The sequence below is a fragment of the Carettochelys insculpta genome, chromosome 1, assembly GCF_033958435.1.
Source record: "Carettochelys insculpta isolate YL-2023 chromosome 1, ASM3395843v1, whole genome shotgun sequence".
Lineage (NCBI taxonomy): Eukaryota > Metazoa > Chordata > Testudines > Carettochelyidae > Carettochelys > Carettochelys insculpta.
Window position 1 is genome coordinate 353,208,434 of NC_134137.1, and position 16,255 is coordinate 353,224,688.

Below are 16,255 nucleotides of genomic sequence, written 5' to 3' on the forward strand. Positions count from 1 at the left end.
AAAGTTTAGTTCTGGTAGTGAAACACAAATATCAATTTGACTTTGTTTTGAACCTGTGCTGTTGGACAGCTGATTTCCTGTATCCATTTCCAGCAGTTTACACAGAATATCATGGCACCTCAATTTCACTGTTACTTTTATAGGATAACTATACAAAGTGAGCAGTTCAGAACATGTCACTGCTGTCTTATCATGCATTTGGTGAGTAACAAGGGATTTTATGATTGCTTCAGTTTGGGAGTCCATCCCTGGCCACCAATGCAGATCCCATAGTTTGTTTCTTGGTTCTGACAATTCCGTGATGAGTACTGTATGCCAGGTGTATGAGTTTTGACTGTTGTTCTTCTGGCACAAGTAGCTGGTGTGTACCTAGTAGCACACAGCCATCATGCAAAGACAGTTCATCATGGACTCTAAAATAAGGCAGCAAAACTGGATCAAGCTTTTTAGGATTGCTGGGCCATCTTTGTCAGAAATTCTCATAGCTTTTGTTGAATTGGACGTGTTAAACAAGCAGCTTCGAATTGCTCTCTTGTAACTGCAGTAAGAGCGCATGTAATAAGCGCATCTACTTCATCCTCAAAGGAACCATCTCGTAAAGGCTAAGGCAGGCGAGAGGCAATCAACTTTCAAGTGTTGGTTTCCTGGCTTATATTCCATTTCATAACTGAAGGAGAGTAGTCTTGCTGGCCATCTAGCAATACAATTTTCTGCTCTGCCTAGTCCTTTTGTGGTCAGTAATGTTGTCAAAGGGCTACAGTCTTTGCGCAACTTGAATGTGTGACCCCACGGGTAAGTTCTCCATTTTTCAGTAGCCCAGACACAAGCAAGTGCTTCTCTTACAACTGTAAAATACTTTCAGCATCACTCTGTCCTTGAAGCAAATGCAACAGACCTTTCCGTGTTGTCCCTATGGAGTTGTGTGAAGACGGTCCCAAGTCCATAATTACAAACACCAGTAGTCACAACTGTGGGCAATGTAGGATTGAATAGTGAAGTACTGGAGTATGTACAATCAAGTCTTCCACTGTTTCCAAACTAGCTTGTGCATCTGTTGTCCACACCAAATTTGAACTTCTCTGTAGTCATGCTTGTAATGGTTCAATGACAGAAGCATAACTGGGAATAAATTTTGCATATCGGGAGGTAAGACCCAAGAAGCAATGTAGGGTTTGCAAATGTGTTGGAGGAGGAGCCTTTGAAATTGCTAGGATGTGATCTGGATTGGGTTTTAGTCTGGCTGGTGAAATTGTATACGCCAGAAAGGAGAGTTCTGTTTGTCTAAATTTGCATTTAGGCAAGTTGAGCTTGAGGCCTGCTGCACTGATTTCAGTTTACTACAGACTGCAGGTTATTTTCATGCTCCTCAGAAGTATTTCCAAATATCAGTAATATCATCCAGATAGCACTGAACTCCATGTTGATTATTTAGAATAAATGGCATTTTTGGAGGGCACTTGGGGCAGATGTAAGACTGTATGGAACACTTTTAAAATCTAATAGTCCATGTGTAATAAATGCTGTGAGGTCTCATGCAGCATAACCTGGTAGTATGCACTCTGCAAATTAAGAGTAGAAAAAGAGTAGAATTTCTGCAAATTCTTCTGAGAGGCAGTGGGTGACTGTCAATCACAATGCCTTTATTTGGCTCCCTTAAGTCCACACAAAGGTCACCACGGTAGGTGAAACCCATTCAGATGAGTCAATTTCTTCAATAATGTTCTTTTGTCTGTTAAAGTTCCTCTGAACCGGCTTTCCAGACTGCAAATGGTAAGAGCTGCAACTTCTGTCATACAGGCATCACATTATGTTGTATTTTAACTTTGTGCACAAATGCATAAGCACCTCCAAGTTTCTCCTCAACCTGGTGGTGGGTCCCAGCTGAAACTGGAGTGCATACTGCAAGAGTGCTTTGCTGAGGAAGATCAATTGTCCACTAACCACTCTGAGATTTAAAGGAGCAAATAAATCTGTCTGCTAAGGATAGGAGTGCCTTTATGGACAATATCGAATCTGCAGCTACACAGCAATCACCAAAAGTTGCCACTGCCGGGAGGCAGCCATGTACCGAAATTTGTTTTTTTCAAATAGCACACCAAGTGAAGTTTGGGGTCAGTAAGAGGCACATCTTTAAAGTGATGCAAATAGATGGAACCAGGTAGCATAGATACTGCTGAGGTGTAGTGTCCTACGTTATCTGAATAGTGTGTGATTTGCCTGAAGATGTAGCAGAAACATTTACAGTCCACATGATCTGTTCTGGAATATGTGCAGTAGTGATTTTGTCCACACCCAGCACTGTAACATCTGGTATTGTAACTGCATGCAGCTGTTGACTGGACTGACTACTGCAGCATACCTTAGCAAAATGCCCAATCTTTTTGCCGTGATTGTGCTGAGCTACTGTTGCTGAACATCTTGTGTAGCTCACAAGGTGGTGTGGGGATCCACAGCAAAAGCATGCTTTTGCTGTGCTTTGAGTTAGCTGATTCTGTGGGGTTTTTATTCTGCATTCTCCTTGTAAATGTTTGTCTGCCGTGTCAGTGGGCTTTTCTGCAAAGGAGTCACAGCCTGGGCTGAGCCTCCTGTATCCATGCTCGTTGTTTTGGCTTCTGCTACAGCTGATGCAATCTGGGTAGCAATGGTTATTGCTTTTTCCAGTGTAAGTTGTGGTCCTAGAAGCAAGCATTCTCTTACAAGAAGCATGGTGGCTTTTTTTTTCAATGAGTGGGTCTGTAATCATCTCAGTACTGCGGGCAGCACTCCAGTTAGGGGCTCCTCATGGCTTGTCCTGACCCTCTTGGGAGGGACAACACCTGCTCTATCTGCACAGCTGCAGAAATCTGCACCTCCTGCTCAACACTCAGCTGCAGCAACCTCAGGCTTCTGTCTACTCCCAGGCAGCAGTGGGAGGTGCCCAGACATGGGTCAGGTCTTGTCTTGTCTGGCTCCCTGCTTCCCCTCACCAGAGCAGTTTGCAGGGAAGAACAGATGGTGCTAAGAAGACCTCTTTCATGGGGCATTCCAAGGAACAAGGAGGCCATAGTTTTCAGGGGAAGGGCTTATTTCATGGTCTCATACCAATTTCACAGCTGTGAAAAATGGAAGGCTCTACTAATTGAGGAGTGAGAGCCACCTGCCAGCTCAATTAGCCCAGGGCTATCTAGATAGGAGGCTGGGAAGACATAAGCCAGAGGTGGTGGGGTGGAGGTGATTGAGGGAGTGCAGGCAGTGGACAAAGACCTTTCCTCTTAGGTTCAGACACCAGGTGGTGAGCACTGTAGAGCAAGAGGGTGGTGGGAGCACAAACATCTCAGTTAAGGGACCAGGTGATGACTGAACCCTCAAGTCTCCAAGTGACTTCATCTGAGTTAGCAGCACCCAAGTGGTCAGCAGTGCTTTGTTAGTCTCTCTTTGGGCCAAACTGGGAAGCGTATGAGTGGGTTTAATTTACACTTTCTAACCCCTGCAAGGTGGGGAGGACAGATTTATTTACTCTTCTTCAGCAGGGTGCACTTGTGTACATCTGGTGGTTCTGGCCTATGAAATCTGAAATTCCTCTGTGTCTATGTTTGGGTCAAACGTGGGAGGAAGGAAGCAAAAAATAACTTGTTCCACATGCCCTACATCCTGCCCATCCCTCTGCTGAAAGCTAGAGCAGACTCCCTGAAACATAGGGTGGATGCCCTCCTGGAAGACGTGCTGCTGTAGTTTGGTTCACCCAAGTAAAATGCATGCTGTGTGGTTCATAGACTAGACCAATTGGCCCCTTCATGGATACCTCTGGTGGAAGAGTTCTTAGTTAAATTAGCGGGGAAGAATGGAACATAGACAATGAAAACAATTTTTAAACTTGATTTCACTTTCATGCTCTTTCTTCAGCTGTTGCTGTCCCAGTAACAGAAGCTTTATAGGTCACCCTGCTGCATGCACCTGTGCTCCAGAAATGAACATCTACAGAGGCTTATTAGCACTGAAGTTTTTTGTTTTGTTTTTTTTTTAATTCTAAGCGTTGGGCCAGTTGCCAGGATTTTTATTGTGGAGCTCTGTTTGTGCTAAAAAGTTGCTATGGGCATGGTGCTTTTTAAACTTTGTCAAATTTCTGTCAACATCCAATTTGGTTGTTCACAATCTATGAAAATATTTTCAGACTTCTATATCTGATCGTACTTGGTACCTTCATGGTACAAGAGGAGAGATTTTTGGGAGTGACTCTGTCTCAGAGGATCAGCTAGTGCAATATAAAAACTTTCATCTCTGCCATCAGAAGTCCTTTGGCACCTTTTTGGCTGTAGTCTCTAAGGTGCCACAGGCCTGCTCATTGTTTTTGCAGCTGCAGACTAACACAGCTACCCCTCTGATACTTATCCCTACCATCACCAATTTAAACTTACAATGTTAAGTTTATTAGATGTTTTCATGTGTCAGCTGTTTGGCTGCATTATGAAAGAGGATGTGTTCTTATCACTAAAATTTCCCATCCTTTTCCCCAAAAAACTAAATTTACCTTGAAAACACATATTCTTTAACAAAGGATGTGTATTTGTGGGGGAGTTCCAGATTACCAGTCTCTAGGCTTGTCCCTTGGAAAGAATAGAGTTAGAGTACTTTTTAGTCAGTGAGGATTTTCCAAGAAAATAGGTGGACTGAAAAACTGTGCGTGCGTGCATGCGTGTGCACGCACGCGTGCTAGAAAAAAGGTCTGAGAGGTCAGGCTGTGTTAAACTACCCTGGAACTAATCAAGGAATGTTTCCTGGCATTAGATGTCCTATGCCTTTTAAATCACTTGAAGTCCACCCTCAACATTCCCCTAAAATAGGTTTGGAACTGCTCAGCTCATGACAAACAAGTTTTAATCTGCCTACACTAGCAAAAAGGTGGCCCTGAGTTAACACACCCTGATTGAAATTTGACCCATTTTTTTCAAGCCCTCTGTGAGTACTCCTTTTATTTTAAAAAGACAGTGCTAAAGTGCATCAAAAATATACCATTCTTCCCAAATAATTTGGTTGTTCCTGAATTAGTCAAAATTTCTCACTAATGTAATATTGTTCAGAGGCTCTTTGAGACGCTCATTTGTCTTTGTGAAAGCCATAATTCTTCACTGGGCAATGAGGAAATTTGCACCTCTGTATAAGGTTCTCCGTCTCCTGAAGGCAACAGTAAATATTTAAATAATTTAAAATGAAAGAAAATACTGCCCCCTTGCTTCACCAAGGGGCAGATGAACACTGGAGATACCAAGGGTTGGCCGTCTTCATATAAATTTGGCATTCATCCTCTTTGTGTAAGAATAACCTTGTTTCATATAGTTTTTGAAAAATATTAAATTTTATATCCATTCAGTCAGCAGTTTGTGGGAGTAAATACATAAGGACTGCAGGTTTGGTTCTGTGAGCAGAGAAAGTATTAAAATGGCTGCTGGGCATTATATGTTAAATAGCTGCTGTCAGAGCTGGCCTGATCGTGCTCTCATTGAAGCCAGGGGTAAAACTCACCTTGAGTGCATTGCACCCAGAGTGCCATCAGTTATTCACAGCAAGGGGGAGACTACCACTGTGGCAGATGTACTGTAAGATAAGTTCTGCATATTCAGCTTTTGAATCATTCTGTACAATACTGTAAATATTTACAGTAGACCCTCACCTTACATGGACTCAGCTCACATGTTTTCATATTAACATTAACTGAGTCCTGTATTCCTCCTCTCTGCTTACCCCCACGATGCTGCCTGGCTCAGGGGCTCCTTAGGAGGCAGCTCCTGCTTCGTGGCTGCCTGGCACTGCAATACTGGGGGCAAAGAGGGGCAGGCATGGCTAGAACTACCCAGGGCTATGGCTGGAGCTGCCACTACCAAGCAGCCCTGGGGCCAACCCATGCTGCAGCTGGGAGGTGGCAGGGGCACCATGGCTGCTCAAGCAGGAGCTGCCCTGCCCCTAATCTGGTCCTTGCCTGCCTGCAGGGGGAGCTGGAGGTGCAGGCTGGAGTAGAAGCTCCAGGCACCCACTTCTCCCAGGCAGGGGAATTCTGGGGATCTCCTCAAATACCACCCCCCCCACACACACACTCACTTTATGCAGAGGTTCCCCAGGACCCAACTGCCACAGAAATCAAGCGTTTAATGTAATCTTTGTTTTTATATATAGCAATAGCTCTATCTCGTAGAGCCGGAAGGGACCTTGAAAGGTCATCAAATCCAGTCCCCGGCAGGCCCTGTCACCATCCCTGGCAGATTTTTTCCCTCTTGCCCCAGCCCCCCAAATGGCCCCTTCAAGGATGGAACTCTCAGCCCTGGGCTTACAAGCCAGTGCTCAAACCACTGAGCTATCCCTCTCTCAATCCATGCATGTACTCAAAACAATTCCCACAGTTCTCTTCTGTTGCAATGGCTTCCAGCCCAAAGGCAAGTTAGGACAGTGCCTTGAAGTATGCCAGCAGAATCTACTCTCCCCTGAATACGAAAAGTGACTGCACCATTTGCAATGCTCTTTTCCCTGGTTTCATTGCCCCTAGCTGCAATGATTAATGCCTGTGTTAAAAGATAACCCGGGCAACGAGCATTCTCTGTAAGCTATGATGTTCCCAGTCATTATGACCTTTCATGCCACTGGCCTTCAATTTCATCACCTAGGGGAGTCAGAGTGCCCCTGCACAATGGTCTTGTCATTTCTTGTGGTACAAATCTGCACTCAGGTGACTTGGGACTTCAGTTCCTCAGCCTTTAATCCTGGGCAAGAAGGAGGTTCAGCAATAACCTGAGTGACTGCACAGCGCTCATTCAAGCCACACTGCTCAACCTAGTAAGGGAAGGAAGTCAAGAAAGTACCCTACATATTGCCTCCCAACATTAATCTGGCCAGTTCACTGTGACCGGTGGCTCATCCACATGGAGGTCATCCTATATGAAAAGCAAGAGCCCTCACTCGGGTGTCATGGAACATATGCGTGCTAATGGACAGAGTCAACCCACGGAGACCTAACAGATGTACATCACTAATTGCAATAAACTGTGCCAGATACAGCAGTGATAGGGCTGCTGTCAGTAGTATCAGCTTGGCAGACAAAGGGTCCAGAAAGGAATTCCTTTTTGGAAAGGAAGCTAGCTATCAGAGGATGACAAAATTTATGGCACTGGTTTTTGCCATTAAAAGCTTCCTAAAATTACTGAAAGACTGACCATTTGAGCAAAAATGAATGCGTAACAACTATTTTTCCTTTGGAAATTCACACTCTGCCCCTTTACCAGGGCTTATACGCCAACCACAAGCTGTACATAAGAAATAAAAGAACTATTTGATTGTGATTGGGATGACAATAATAAAGTAGCTTTAGCTATATAACGATCTTTAAACGGCTGGCACAGGTCAAGCTGCAGTGGCCAATACAGAGACAACCAAGGGCCCAATAAGGCTGCCTAAGATTTTCCACCAGCCACCAAGCACCAGCCCAGGTTTTACCCCGCTACCTGGATCGATGTCAACGGTGTCTGATCCACAGGGGTTTACAGGGTGTGTGACAGAGCCCGTTTGTTCCCCAGAAAAGATGACAGACAAGGGGTCAACTGTCCACAACTAAGTTTCTTTTTATTCTAACAAGAGCTAGGTTTTTACAATGTAGTGTTTTCTCTTTCCTATTTATTTACTATGTTACCACACTTTATTTTACTATGTATCTATTTAATATCTCTAGAAGCTACAACTATATCCTTCCCTGTTCCCTGAGTCTCAGCACAGGATTTGGAACTAGTTGACTAATAGCCCCTTTGTTGTATTTGTGTAGTTACAACGTTTAAACTATACCCTTCTTAGACTTACTGTTGGCTCCACTGGGACGCACAACTTGGTGCTCTTCCGTGCGTGTGCTATAAGGGAAAAGAAATAAACCAGAACTGATAACAACAACTCTGCTATATATTTCCTTATGTATCTATTTGAATATGTGTATATCTTTATGTTTCTCTTTATGTTATATATTAATACGTTTCTATATATTTAATTATGCCAGGTTGTTTAATCTGGTAACGGGCTTCCAGAATGTCTATGTATACATATAATATGCCAGGTTATTTAGTCTGGTAACGGGCTTCCAGATTTATGGGATATTTTTACCCGAAAAGACCCCAGCGCAATAAATTAAGACTGCGCTGGCTTCCCTTCGCCTTAGCGTCCCAAACGCTTAATTATGGGTAGTTTTGGGCTTAAAGGGACTATAATACGACGCCTCCCGAGAGCTGCCTATGTCGGACCCCCTAATAAGGGAGCCCCTTTACTGCCCTGCCTCGGGAGGAACTATACAATATTATATTCCTCTTACTCGGGGCACCCGCCCCCTTCAGAGCACTTTTCGCCTTTTAGGAAAATGGCCGGTGATGCTCTACCCTAGGTCCCCCAGCGACCCAAGGGAACAGCTGGAATTTAAAATTGCCTAGGTGAGGTTACCCCTGCTGGCCAGGCAGACGGGGCCTCTAAAAGTGGCTATGGCTACTACCCTAGGACTTCTTATATGTATACACTTAATGAATGTTAATAGGATACCTGCCTCCTACGGCCGCCTCAGGACTTATTGGCAACGCCTGAGGTCTTATGTAACCCTACAGGGATTTATTTAATATGGGTACCCCCTTAATGGGGTGTCCCTTTAAATTACTCTTTTAGTTTAAGATTATGTGTAAAATTCTAATTGGGGTTCTCCCTTTACCGGGTTATCCCCTTATGCTTCAACCCCCGCTTGGGTGAGCTCTACCCAGCGGAGGGAGCAATCAGTTCTGGGTCCCTATAAATTAAAATTCGTATCTAGTCTTCTATTATGTATGCAAAAGGTAAAGCGGCTAGGTCAGTAGACCGCCTCCTGTGCTTTACAAATGAGAACCCTGGGAACAGGGTTCCACAATTTAAGACGATTTAAACCCTTGTAATATCAATAAGGGATCAGTATTATTAATGCTAACAATATATAAACCCTAACTCTAGTGATTTAAGCTAATATCCCTAATGTTTGTGGAGAGCAGTTATTAAATACCTATCCTCCTCCTGATCTGTCAGTCCGGGCGCCGGGCCCGAGGGTCTCCACAGGAACCTAGGAAGTGAAGCCCTCACGGCGCGCTTTTTACTGGCAGCCGCGGCAGGCAGATAGGATAGATAGGGAAAAGAAGAGGAGGCCAGGGGAAAAGGCCAGCTTGGTTAACAAAAACCCCTGGCTAAAAGCAGCAGCAGCTCCGCCGCCGGCCAGCAGAGGCCGCCGCTTGTGCGGCTCCCCAGGCAGGGCACCTGCCGGCGCGGTCTGCCTGGCGAGCCTGCCTCAGGTAAAATCTGAGGCCTTTAGTGAGTTCAGCTCAGTTCTTGTTCACTGGAGCTCTTCAAAAAGGCTTCTCAGCCGGAGCTCTTCGAAAAGGCTTCTGCGTCCCACGGTGGCTGGGGTGCGTAGATTGACACGTGGGTCTGCTTCAGCGCTTCTCGTCGAATCTTCGGCCAAGGCTGAGTCCAGCTCTAAACTCAGTCCTTTTTGCTCTTCTGGGTCCGTTGTCCTCTTCTCCGCTGCTCCCCGACGGACTGGCAAAGCCGGGCTGCGCTCCAGAATTTATAGAGCTGGGGCGGACCTGTTTGAACACTCGCAGGTGTCAGGTCCGCACCTGCGTTGCCCCGGCAACCAGGATGCACGTTCCGTTTACATATTCATGAGCATCATAAATGGTCCAATCCGTGCATCTGAATTCAAACCGATGCTCATGAATATGCAATTAGCTTATGAATATGCATAGGCAACGGGCAACCCTAACGGTCACTCCCTATACCTTGCATTTACCTGGGTTATATGGTTACCTAAACAGTATTTTATGAAGTAAATTATTTTACAGTTTAAATTTATTCTTACCTAGATTAGTGGGGAAGACTGTTAAGTCCATATAAATCCTATTTTTAATTTAAAACTGCTTGACATCTCGAGGCTATCCGGTAAAGGGTAGTGGAAGGCACACACAAACCTCACAGCCCATGGCCAGGGACATGTTCTCTATAGAGGAATTTACAACATGCCCCCGTGGCCATGGCCATGGGATGTATGCCAACTCACATCCTACGCAGGTACGACTCATGAGGCCCAGGTACGATGACACCCAATAGTCAACTCACTCATCCCGCGCTCCTATTACGGGGAACCAGGTACAGTGGCACTTAACACACAGTGTCACTCATCCTGCCTCCCTAAAGAGCCCGGATACAGTGGAAGACCACGGATGACACCCATCCTCGGTCCCTACAGTCCAGCCTGCGCCCAGACAAGATGTATGGTGTTAGAGAGGACAGGCACAGCTGCGCTACATAACCGTATATGCTCACGCGGACAACTACGAATAGAATGCCCCCGTGGCACGGACAGAGGTAGCCCAGCTCACCCTGCACTCAATCACCTGCCAAGAGAATCAAGACTTCAGCAGTCTAAACAACTGATGCCAATTAGTCAACAATTTTCCCCATTAATCCTATGTTATAGTTATTTATTTAATTAATACCATCTCTCTAGAGGTCGATGGACTACGACCTCTTTGACGACGACTTTTTCCTTAGGTTTACAGTACAAGATACAGGCAAGCACTACCTTAACAATGACATAAATAACCAATGCCGATACCACGAGTAGGAAAAACAAGGCTACACCTTTCATTATCTGGGTACCTAGGTATCCCAACTTTCCCGTCACCCATGACCAGAGGTCCCACACAGGTGGTGCTGGAGGGACATACGCCACTTGCATTATGTGTTCTGCGCGGTTAAAAATTTTGTCTTTATTGTCTGGAATATAGACACAACATTGTTTGCCAAAAATAGCGCAGACACCACCTTTATCTGCCAGTATCATGTCCAGAGCTATTCTATTCTGGACAACAGCTTGCCTGAGCTCGTGCTGCTCAGTAGCTAGATCTTTCAGGGACTGGCCAGTTTCGTTTGCCACAACCTCTAGTACTGACTGGAGTCGGATGACAGCTCCACCGACTCTGGCCACTCCAACAGGTGGGATAAGCGCCCAACCTATTGTTTCTTGCATTGTCAGAGGTCTACGATTCCTGAGGTCTTGCAATGCCTGCTCGAGATCTCTCTTGGGTCTCTGACCTCCATAACTAGATGGGAACTCATTGGTCTCCAGGTGTGGAAAACCTGCAACTGGGCTCCTTTGGCGAACTAACCCAGCACCTGCACCATTTCTAGGTGCCAGTCTTATGGGAGGGAGCTTACGTCTGGTCGTTAGACGCTGTCCTAACACCAGCTCCCCCTCATCATAATCGCTGACACCAGGTACCTGTGGTCTTAAATAATCGGAACGACTCACGTGATGTTCGACACCGAAATCGATGCCCAAATGACCCAGGGCATATGGCACGGCATTACCTACTCCTCCCCTCGGCAGTGTTTTACGTAAATGTAAGGAAGGTAATAGATAAGCCAGATAACAGGAGCCATCCCAGAAAGCAGGGAGCACCTTATACGCCTTGTCGCCACACACCCAATAGTGACCAACAAGAGCATAAAGGGCTTTATTACAACCGCCGCTTCCCTGCTGGGGATTAGATTTTAAAGATTGCGCAGCTCCCTCATAATACCCTGAAAAGGGCCACGGAGCACCTCCTGAAGGTGTGCAATTGTATAACTGTGAGCCATTCACGTGTACACAGTTTTCGCCTGATTTATCGTTCTCAGACCAATAAGATTTTACATTTGGGAACCACATGTTCCCCCAAGGCTGTGGGAAAGACATGCCATGCTCCATAATGTATGTGTCGCATTCACTCCTACCCACAGCAATGCCTTTATGTGCTCTTTTTATCCACACATGTCTTTGTCTACTAACATCATAACTCAGGCTATACTGTGTAACGGGCTGTTTCCAATCATACAAGTCAGACCCGTTACAAACAAAACACCAACGTCCCTTTCGCTTCTCTACTAGCAGATAGTCAGATCTACTGATGGTCATAGCCCCCCATGTGGCGTTCTTTTGTCCTAAACATTTGGTCATGTTTCTTGTTGTTAGTGGGATTGGGAGCATCGGGATACCGACCCTGCTGGTTGCAGGAAATGCGCTGCAAATCCAGCAATCCGTTTCATTTAAGGCCGTAGCCACCAAATTTGCCATCCTAATAAATGTATTTCGTTCCCAATCTTGTAAAACACCAATATTGCCTACAACTAACATAGCTAGGATTAGAAGCAGCATGATCTGCAAAACAAGAGAAAAGGTTTGGTTATTACACAAGCTTCAAGCCCTTTGTGTTAACCAATTGTGATGGACTAACATGTTGTTTGGACTCAGATGGTACGTATTCGGGTACTCGCCAACCTCCTGAATAACACTAGGAAAAGGTTCACTTTTTCCTTCCCCTGGCAGAGTAACCCAGACTCTTTGACCCTGATGGTACATCGGCTTCCAAGGTATTCTAGCCTTGGGCTCTATCTCCGGCCATCTAGAAACTGCCCTATTGATGTTTATCAAAGCCTCGTCCAAGTAGGCATGCCACCCTTTAAAATCAATGTTGGGGTTGAGGATCTTGAGTTGCGTTTTCAAGACCCCTATTTTCCTCTCTACCACTCCATTGCTTTGTGGGTGATAGGGGAGATGGAAGTGCCAGCGGGTGTTCCAAATGCGCATCCGCTGGTCAACCTCCTTTGAATTAAAAGGTGGTCCATTATCCGATTGGATTTCAACTGGCACAGACCAGTTTGCCACACACTTGGACAGCAAACGGATAACATCCCTGGCAGTAGTCTTTTTTGTGGGAGCCGCCCAGACTTGGCGGGACCCAAGGTCCACCACTACCAGAGCCTTCGGAAACAGCTTAGCTCCTGGTAGGGGTCCCATAATGTCAACTTGCCAGGTTGTACCCGGGGCAAAATAGGCCGGATCTAGAGTATGCACCTCAGACCTAGGCCGGTTCATACGCTTGTGCGTATTGCATAGCAAACAGCCCTGGCTGACCTGCTGCCAGGTCTTGAAGGACACATATGGACTGCCCTTATCTTTTTTCCACATTTTGTTACAAACTTTAGGACCCCAGTGACCCCATTTATGATGGAACCACCTGGCCAGGTTTAGGGAATCACCTGAGTTTCCTAACAGTCTGTTTTGCTTAACCTCCAAAGTCTGCCTGCAGTACTGTTGGAGGTGCTGATCTAAAAACGTGTGGAATTCATTAGAATCTTTTCTGTGCGAAGGGCAATGTACGAGAAACCATGGTCTAGGTTTTAATTCTAGCTTTTGATAAATTGTGTCCCAATGTTCAGGGTAAGCCGTTGGCTTGGCTTCCCTGGAGAGAACCCTGATCACATACTCCGAGTCGATACCAATGACCGGAGCCTCCAGCTTGTGTTTGTCGTTTGCATGCTGGACTGCATACAATACCCCTTTGACTTCAGCTTCCTGTGCAGATGTATTAGGTTTTTCCGTTACTATTTTTAAGTAACGACATCTAGCACAGAAAATTCCTGCTTTAGGAAAATGTTTTGTGGATCCATCACAGAACAACCAAGGTTCCTGGTCTTCAGTTCGGATCACCAGGGCCTTGGGTCTGCTTTCTGCAGGGTTTGGGGTATTGATTAGCAACCAGGAAGACCACAGAGTTTGCGCTTCGTAAAGCAGCTGACTCCATGTGGCCTGTTCTCCTCCAAACTCCAGTGGGTACTCTGTTCTTAACCACTGAAGAGATCTTACCATTGGGGCTTTTACAGTACCATGGTATCCATTCCATATCTTTGCCTCTCTCAAGGCGAGCAGCATTTTGCCATATATCCCATAGTTAATTTGGGTAGGCTGTAGTTTCTTAATAACTCGGCCAACAGGTTGATCTTTTTGGGTAACTTCGATTACCAATTGATCATTAGCGAGATCAATTGATATCGCTATTGGGTCTGCTGAGTCTATACGGGCCAGTGGTTGAGGATCTTTTAGAGCCTCGAGTAGCATAGAGTAGGCTACTCTCTGACCCGGTGTCCATTTGATCTTATCTCCCTTTTTCAACTTGTTTTGTAATAAGCTTAGACCTGCAGCCAATTTAATGGGTATTAAATATCGATGATAATTTAAATACCCTAATACTTCCTGGACTTGTTTTTTAGTCTCAGGTGGGTGAGCCAACCACTTCTCTAAGACTTCTACCTCGGGCTTAGTACACCAGTTAATCTCAGTGATGGAAATCCCTAAGAAGGTAAACTCCTTCATGGGCGTCATCTGGGACTTCTCCTCATTTACCCTCCAATTATCTTTCTTAAGCTGTACAACAACTTGTTGCAACAGCTTCTGGACTGTGGATTGATCCTTCCCCACTACGGCGACATCGTCCACGTAGTAGAGGAGTTCACAGCCCGGAGGGATTTTGATTTTTTCTAGTGTTTTGGCTAACTGTTGAGTGGCCACGGCAGGAGAATTCTTATATCCCTGGGGGAGAACCTTCCACTGGTACATTTGGCCAGCAAAGTGGAAGTTAAGTACCCCACAAGGATCATACATGGGGACTTGATAAAACATATCTTTCAAATCTAGTGTACAACCCCACAGGAAATCTTTATTGCTCAGTACCTCTTCGATAGCTGGCCTATCCCATTTGACAATATAAGGCACTGCAGCAATATGGTCATTTGCTTTCCGATAGTCTATGACCATCCTAAACTTGGCCTGCTGTGGCTCAGTCCCAGGCTTAGGGATTCCCCAAGCACTACTGATATATTTAGATTGGTGTATTCTTATTAACTTACCCTCGGTCTGGAGATCTTGTAATAACTTTGTAATAGCTGCAACTCCCTCCTTGGTCTTAGTAGGGATTGCGCTATACTTCCAGACCTGGGGGTTTGTTATTTCTGGCTCATGAATGTTAGCCCGAGTAGAGACAGGCTCTACTGGAAGTACTGCTAAAACTGGCTGCAATTTCAAGTCTCTAATGGTGTCTATGCCTATTAAATTCCTAACTCCTAGTATGGCTTTGTAGGTTTTGTATCTCCCTTCGGGGGTTTTAAAGGATGTTTTTACTACAGGAGCCTCCTTCAATTCATTAACTCCCTGTACCCACAGCTTTATGTGAGTGTTTTGATGTGGGACATCGGGAGAAATGACATTTATCTGTGCTCCTGTATCTATTAGGAACTGATGGCTCTTATTGTTTTTGTCTATTAGAGAAACGTACGGTCTAGTGTCAGTCACCGGTTGTAATTCATTTTGTTGAATTTGTACAGAGGGGGCATATCTTGTACTCTCAGGCCGTTGTACCATTTCTACTTGCCCCCGGGAATAACAGCACCCGAGGGCACTCACTGGTTTTTTGGATAAAAACGTGGCGTCCAGGTGTAAAACCACCACTCTGGACGCCAGCCATTATCCAGGGCCAACCTTTCCAGTTGATTATCATTTTTACCACTTAGCTGATTCTCATTAAAGCCCTTAGTTTGCAAAAAACCCCGTAGCGCCTCACGGTATTTGGCCACTACGGACAACGGCTCTCCCTCTGACTTTTTCCCTTTCTCCTGCTGAGGGAATCTTCCTCTCTCCTGCTGAGGGAGTCTCGGGCGCATTTTTGGTGACTGTCTCCCAAGATTAGCTTTGGGAGGACCATTTCTCTGCTCTATTGTATACACCTGGTTAGTCTTATTAAAAGAAACTTTTCTATTTGATCTTTTATCTGTTCTATCTACGTTATACCCATCATACTCGTCTCCTTTCCTAAAGGTAGCTGGAAGCTCTCCCTCTAGGTCATAAAGGGCCCCTAGAGTCCGCCCTTCTAAAGCTCTTAAACACAGTTTTACCGTTGGGGACTTATAGGGCAAAGCAGATGCCCCTGCCTCAATGGCCTGGTTAGCTATCGGTAACTTTGTAAAATCTCGTACATGGACATACCATTGTTGGTCGTCTGCCTCCTCTGCAGACAGCTTTACCATCCCTCCTTCCACGGGGACCCAGGAGATAGTGGAGACCCCGGCTATGGCTCTTATTAAATCTCTTGTGGATGTAATAGAGCCTGGAGGAAGTGAATAGGCCTGCCAGGTTTTGGTAATTAAGGCTATAGCCAGAGCAGGAAGTAAAATAGGAAATCGAACGTTATCCAGCTGGTCGATGGACCCTTCTCCACCTCTCCAGCTGGATGTTCTGGCTATATAGTGGGCCTCTTTCTGGTCTACCCACTCCTGACCATGTTCTAAGATAAGACGGCCAATCCAGACCATTAATGGCTCCTGGTTTTTCCTACGTGTATCTTCCAGGAGGCTCTTTAGTTCTGCTACT